We start from the raw sequence: 6,913 nt of genomic DNA on the forward strand, positions 1-6,913 counted from the left end.
TAAAGTTATTAGAAAATATTACTTTGGGGGCAACTAGGTGGCACAGCGGATAGAGTCCTGGGTCTAGAGTCAGGAGGACCTGAGTTCATATCCGGTCTCAGACCAGACACTTGACACTTACTAGCTGTGTGACCCTGGGCAAGTCACTTAACTCCAATTACCTTACCCAAAAAGAAAAGAAAAGAAAAGAAAATATTACTTTGATAGAAAAATAGTGACTGAAATGTTTTCATTAACTCTAAATAATTTCAAAACACTGAAAAATGAACATAGTCAACTAAATTGATGAAAAAAGAATATTTCCATTTTTATTATACATATTAATGATGTTAGTACTACTGATATTAATGTTGATTAATTAATTATACTAATATTTATTTAATTTTTAAAAAGTTTAACAAAGACTTTTATTATATTATCTTCCATGAGACCAGGATTATGAAAGTGAGAGTCAAAGATTAAGAAAGTGATACACTGGTCTTTTAGAAATGACAGTTTTGTTTCCCCCCAGCATTACACAGTGACTACAGTAAGCTTCAAAGCCACTTTTCAGAATCCTAGCTCTAGTCCCAATTAGTTCATGTTCACTTTGGTCTATGGATGCTAATGTTTACTAATGTTGTTTGAAGTTTAATTCCACAAAAATGCAGATTAGGTTAAAATCTAATCTTTTATACTGTTAAAATGTTTTTATCATTCCCAGAAATTTGTTTATCATTCCCAGAAAGTTGTTATGTAATGGAAGGAATGATAGATTGGGGATCAGAATACATGGGCTAAAATGCCTATTCTGCTACCTACTATCTATATAACCTTAAGCATTTTCGTTGATATGTAAAATGATATTCTGGACAAGAAGATCTCTAAAATCTCTTTCCAGATTAAAATTCATCAGTTAATGATTTAATTGAATAATCCTGCTTTTTAGTGACAAAATTAGAGAATTATCATGCATTTGTATGTCTTTCTGGTTTTTTTTTTTTTGGTAGTACAGTTTGATCTCTTGTGTCTGTAATCTATTTAGTAATTTTTAGAATAGATGAATTTCTGGACTTAATAGATTACTACTGAAATTTTTAAAATTGGGTGTTAAAATGACAACTAAAAGGTTACAAGTCCCATCTTAGTACTTGATGTACTAAGGAGGATGAATATCATTAATAGTTGTCCCATCATACAATCTTGGAAAACTTATGAAGGAGGTGGTATATTAATTCCATTCAACAAAAAAAAATAAAGCTTTTTAATGACAAAATGCTCTTATGCTTTAAAGAATAAGTAATAGTTCCATGAGACAGATGAGGATTCAAGGCACAGGAAAGAACTTAAGGAAACACACCAACAGAGATATCAATGAAGAATTTGCACCTTTTGAGTTGATTTATTGATCAATAAATGTAACTATCATTCTTCACAGGTATAGTATGTTTTTAGAGAGAGATCAGATTGCAGTTGTATGGAATAATGGGGCAAATGGAATTTTTTTTTAATGATTTGAGAGACTGGTGTATTTTTGTAGAAACATATGAAGGAGAAAACTATGATGAAGAGATTGAAATTGAAGATTCATGTAAGAAAGGGAAAGATTGCTGGAGGAGTGTTCTGATATGCACAGGATGAAATCAAATTTGGGTCACTGGCAGAGGGATCAACTTTATCAAAGGACAGAGATAACTTATTCTGACATGGGACGTAAGGAAGGGAAAGTAGAAAATGATGCTGTGAGGTTTTGAGGAAAGAAACTGGGGGAGGTTGCATCAAGTGGCCTCAGATTTTAATGAAGCAAGAGACTAAATTATCTATTAAATATTTGTCTGTGGTGTGTCAGTGGGAGGGACAGAGCAAGTAGTGAGGCAAATATTTGGATAATTTTTGTGGGGCATAAAATGGGAAGTTGTCAGATATTTGTAGTATAATTGTAGATGAAACAGTCAATTCCTATTCATGAAAACTAGCTGAATTGTGTTAAAATGAGAGATTATTTTAAGTGAGTAAACTGTGTGTGGGCATGTGGGGAAAAGATTTAGGAAGCAGGCACAATAAGCTGTGTAAGGACATCTCACTTGTTTGACATCTTCTAGATAATTTGATAATTTTATATCAGATGACAATAGGAAATTTATTCCATATGGTTCTCTTTTCAATTCTATAAAGTGTATGTATTTGTCTAATGATTTAGTTATTGTAATGTGGTCTGAGGCAAGCTCCTTTAAGCAAAACTTTGTAGTGAATGACAAGTTATTGAGTTACCATGGGTCTAGGAGGTTAGATTTGTCAGCTTTGAAGATCTTAAACTATTTTAACCAGCCCCCTCAGGGGTGGTCAATCCATGAGCTAACTAGTGTTTAAAAGACTTTTTCAGAGGAAGCTGATTCGTTCCAGAAAAGCATTTAATCTCTTCCCAGTGAAAGATCATTCTTGTCTATCATTGGAGCACCCTTTCTCTAGTATCCAGACTCTTTACCCAGGAAAGTGAATTATAATTATAAAATTATTTGAGGTTATAGAACTGAGATGAGGATTTGGATGGTCTGGAGAAGTATTCTATTTATAGCACTATAAGCCTGATGAATTATTCTTATTACACTGTGGGGTTTAATGATGAACAAAATCATTGTGTCTATGAAATATAGTGTCACTTTCCCATGGAAAGTCCTGGATCACACAAATAATTCTTACTCTCCATCTTTTAAACATATCCCATGTTTACTTTCTGTTTGAATTCATCACTGCAATATTGCCCCTTTCCTCCACTTTCAACATAGATCCTTAGTATGTTTCCGTGTGTGTTTTTCTTCCTTGTGAGAGACCATGTTACTTTTCTATTTGCATCCCTAATGATTACCACAGTACCTTGCACATAATAAATGTTGCATTTATTCATCGGATTATATCATGCAATAAAAAAGCAATTGAATTTAGAATCAGAATATTTGGGTTTAATTCTTATTTGTTTTACTTAATTACTTTGGGGTGGTAGACAAGTTATTTTATCTCTCTGAGCTTCATTTACCACAAATTTTAAATGAAATAGTACCTTAAAGATCTACTTCAAACAAGATGGCAGAGTTTATAATGGCCAACTTTGGGGTCAGAAAGATCTGAATTTATATATTACCTCTGGCACACACTTGCTGTATGGTCTTGAGCAAATCATTAACCTCTTAGTGTCCCAGGAAATTCTTTAAAATGAGTCGCTGATTTGCATAGGTAGAGAGAATTTGCACATTCAGAGTTTGACCCACCAAAGTAGTAATAGGTATACACCAAAACAAAAACAATAAAAATCTTCATTACTAGGTTGTTATAGGTGGGGGAAATGAAAAAAAAAAGTAAACCATTATATAAATATGAAATGTAAGTTATAATTCACAAATTTATTCATTGATTTCATTATAAATTGACTTATTTACAATGACAAATAGGGAGATACATCCTTAAATGTGGTCAAAATATGATGTAATCTCCTTAAATTAGGAGATCTAAGCCTTGTATCTCCTGTAGGATTTGACTAAGGGTATACCACAGGTGCCTATTTGTTATTTTGAATTAGTTTAGGCAAGCCTAAGTAAAAGATAAGCGATCATGATATACTGTCTCTCTGTCTCTGTCTCTCTCTCTGTCTCTCTCTCTTTCTATCTGTCTCTCCTTCTTCCTCTCTCTCTTTCACTCTTCATTTCTCTCTTCTCATCTCCTAATCTTGTACAATTATTCTTTGTTACTTGAAGGCTACAAAAATGGCATTTGTGCTTTCAGCTCCCTATGATATTGCCCTGTTGGAGGAAATCACTAGAACACTTAGAAAGTCAGTAACTAGATTGACATTTAAAATTGACAGATGAATTATATCTATTTCACAGAGTCAAAATATTGCTGATATTTTGTTGACATAAAAAGCAAAAACAATAAATCATTTCCATTCTGAGGAAGCTAGTCTTACAAATGGTTGAGCAAAATTTAAAAACAATCTATTTTATCCACATCAGTGGACACATGTCCTGAGTAGGCTGAGGTGATTTAACATTCTATCTCTGGCTGACATGCACATTCTTTCTTAAGCCTCTAACTTTTTGTCAGTGTGTCCTACATGCCTGGAATACACTCTTTCATGTCCGCTTCTTAGAATCCTTAACTGCCTTTGAAACTCAGCTCAACTCAGCTCAGATGCCACATCCCACATAAAGCTTTTCCTTATTCTCCTAATTCTTAGCTATCTCTCCCTCTATCTTATATATTTATCTATTTCTTTCTTGTAGTCACTAGAACATAACTTTATTGAAGATATAGATTGTTTTTCATCTTAGCTTTTTTTTCCCCCAGCGCCAGGAAGCATGCTTTGCATATAGTAAACACTTAATGGTTGTTTCTTGAAATGATTCAAATTTTGGAGACACATCTCAATGGTTCCAAAACACAATAACCAATAAGGTATACTGGTCAGTTTTGTCTGACACAGAACATGTATTTTATATCATATAGTTCATAATTAAAAGGAAACAGAGTTCATTAAGGCCAATTAAATCATCCCTCATTGCTCCATTTATACATCAGGAAATTGGGTTTAAAAGATATTGTGGTTTTCTCTAGATCACATGGGCAGTAAGAAGGAGAGCCAGAACTAAGGTCCTCTGATTGCAAATGTAGAGCTCTCTTAAACCCTATTATACTTCTTTCTTAGATAAGATCAGATGTTATAGATAAGATATTATATTTTCTTCTTATACTTAGATACTTATACCTTAAATACCTGTACTTAGATATTATACGTCCTTCTTAGACAAAAAATATTAACCCCACAAAACTAGCATACCATGTAATCCTTTCAGAAGCTTGGAAAATGATAGAATTAGATGCCAGTGGTACAGTGAAAAGATCATTTTTTCAAGGGGTCTGAGTTCAAAATCCATCTATAATGCTTGTTATGTATATGGTTTTGAAAAGTCATGAAGAGGTTCGGCAAAAGTACCTTTCAAGTCGCTTCCAGCTCTATAGCTATGATATTAATGTTGGTATACCTGTGTTGTTCTTATATTTATAGATCTAGTTATAATGTTTGATGAAGATCTTAATTAGCTTATTTAGACAGGATGGATATTAAGGGAGATAGAAAGCCTAGTATGGCAATAAACATAATGATTATATCATCTTCCTCTAACTGAATCTGCAAGCTAAAATTTAAAAGTAAACCTCCTATAGCACAAAGCTAACATTCAACAAATAACTCATTCTACTAGAGATGTGCCAGAATCCTATAAGAAGCACTCGTTTGACCCAATTGAATAGATTCTGTTTTTAAGAAGAATACTATTTTGTACCAGAGGCAAATATATATATATATATGTATATCTTATCAGTGTTCCCAGATGAATTTCCTTTAAAAGTGAAATGTTCAGGGTTTAGTTCTAACAAATTACATGGTCTTCTTGTTTTGTATTTTATTAATCATAATGGCATATTAATTTTAGTGTATCCTTGCAATTTTCTATTGTTGGTTAAGTCCCATTAGAACAAAAACCAAGTGACAAAAAATTCATTTTAACAACAGTACTTCTAAGGCTCATAGTAATAGCATTTTGCTTTTGCTTTTCTCACTCGCAACTAATTAGCAGTTAATAGTTCTATATATTTCTTTCACCACAGGTCTCTCACTTTATTTTATTAACCTTAAAATATAATATAATAGATACACTGATGTGGAGATAAAACTATCCTAAGCTTTTTTGAGGAATGTGCATTGCACATTGCTTGTGCTTAATAAATATTTACTGAGTGAATATAACCTCAGTTATTTCAATATTATACAATGGCATGGATTTCCCCTTCCATTATAAATGTGTGAATTTGTGTGTGTGCATGCTTTTGTGTGTATATACACTGATACAACATGGAGATAACTGAATATACATGCATTTGTATGCATACACACACACACAAACACACACAGACACACAAGAAGACAAAGCCAATTCCTTGTCAAGTACTCTCCCATGCAAAGGGACATGAGCATGAAAGAGGGTTCTGTGGCCTAAAATTTGAAAGGGAAATAGGCCCAGAAAGGTTAGGAAGCTCTTCATAAAGGAAATTCTGAAGAATCAGAGAGAATTATTCCACTAACGAAGATATAAATGATATAAAAGACATAATACCTTTCCTAATATCTGCTTAAACTGGATCCAAGCACAGAGATCTGAGCTTGGCCCAATGTTATTTAAGAGTTTTAACAGGATAGATGGTATTTGCAAATGGCACGAAGTTGGGAGGGACAGCTAACACACTGAATCACAGAATCACAATCCAAAGAGAACATGAGAAGATAAAGCATTAGGTTACTGATTTTCAACAAAGTAGTGAGTAAGTCTACCATTCTATTTTTTAGACAAAAGATAGAGAAAATTCAGTTCAATAATACAACTGTTAGACAGATTTAGAATTGGCCCAATAGTCAAGGATAGTTATTAAAGATTTTATATCAACTCAGAAGACTGTTTGTAGTGAACTCCCCCAAAAATCTGTCTTTTGCCTTGTACCGTTTAATATTTTTATTAAATGAATGAAAGTATAATTGGCATGATTACTAATTTTTTATATTGTTACAATCAGAATCCAAAGAATCTCTATACTAGATTCTTAGATATTAATGTAATAAAAGTCAATTTGAATCAATAGTGTGATATGAAAGTAAAAAGTGTAATTACAATCAAAGCCTGAATTAAAAGATACAGGACTAGGATCATGAAGGTTCTGCAATTTGCCCTGTCATACCACACATGGTGGTGTAAATGGTGAATACCTTCATGATCTTGTCATATGAGAAAGGTTAAAGGAATTGATGATAGCCTGGAGAAGTGATTGTGTGTGTGTGTGTGTGTGTGTGTGTGTGTGTGTGTGTGTGTGTGTGTGTGTGTGTGTGTGT

The 6,913-nt window shown here is 33.0% G+C and overlaps 1 protein-coding gene across 1 annotated transcript in view; it reads left to right on the forward strand.

Annotated features, from left to right (window-relative positions):
- Positions 1-6,913, forward strand: part of PRR16 (proline rich 16) — a 310,914-nt gene that overhangs the window by 277,453 nt on the left and 26,548 nt on the right. The gene's annotated exons all lie outside the window — the stretch shown is intronic.

This window comes from Vombatus ursinus, unplaced genomic scaffold (genome assembly GCF_900497805.2).
Source record: "Vombatus ursinus unplaced genomic scaffold, bare-nosed wombat genome assembly UNPS02014807.1, whole genome shotgun sequence".
Lineage (NCBI taxonomy): Eukaryota > Metazoa > Chordata > Mammalia > Diprotodontia > Vombatidae > Vombatus > Vombatus ursinus.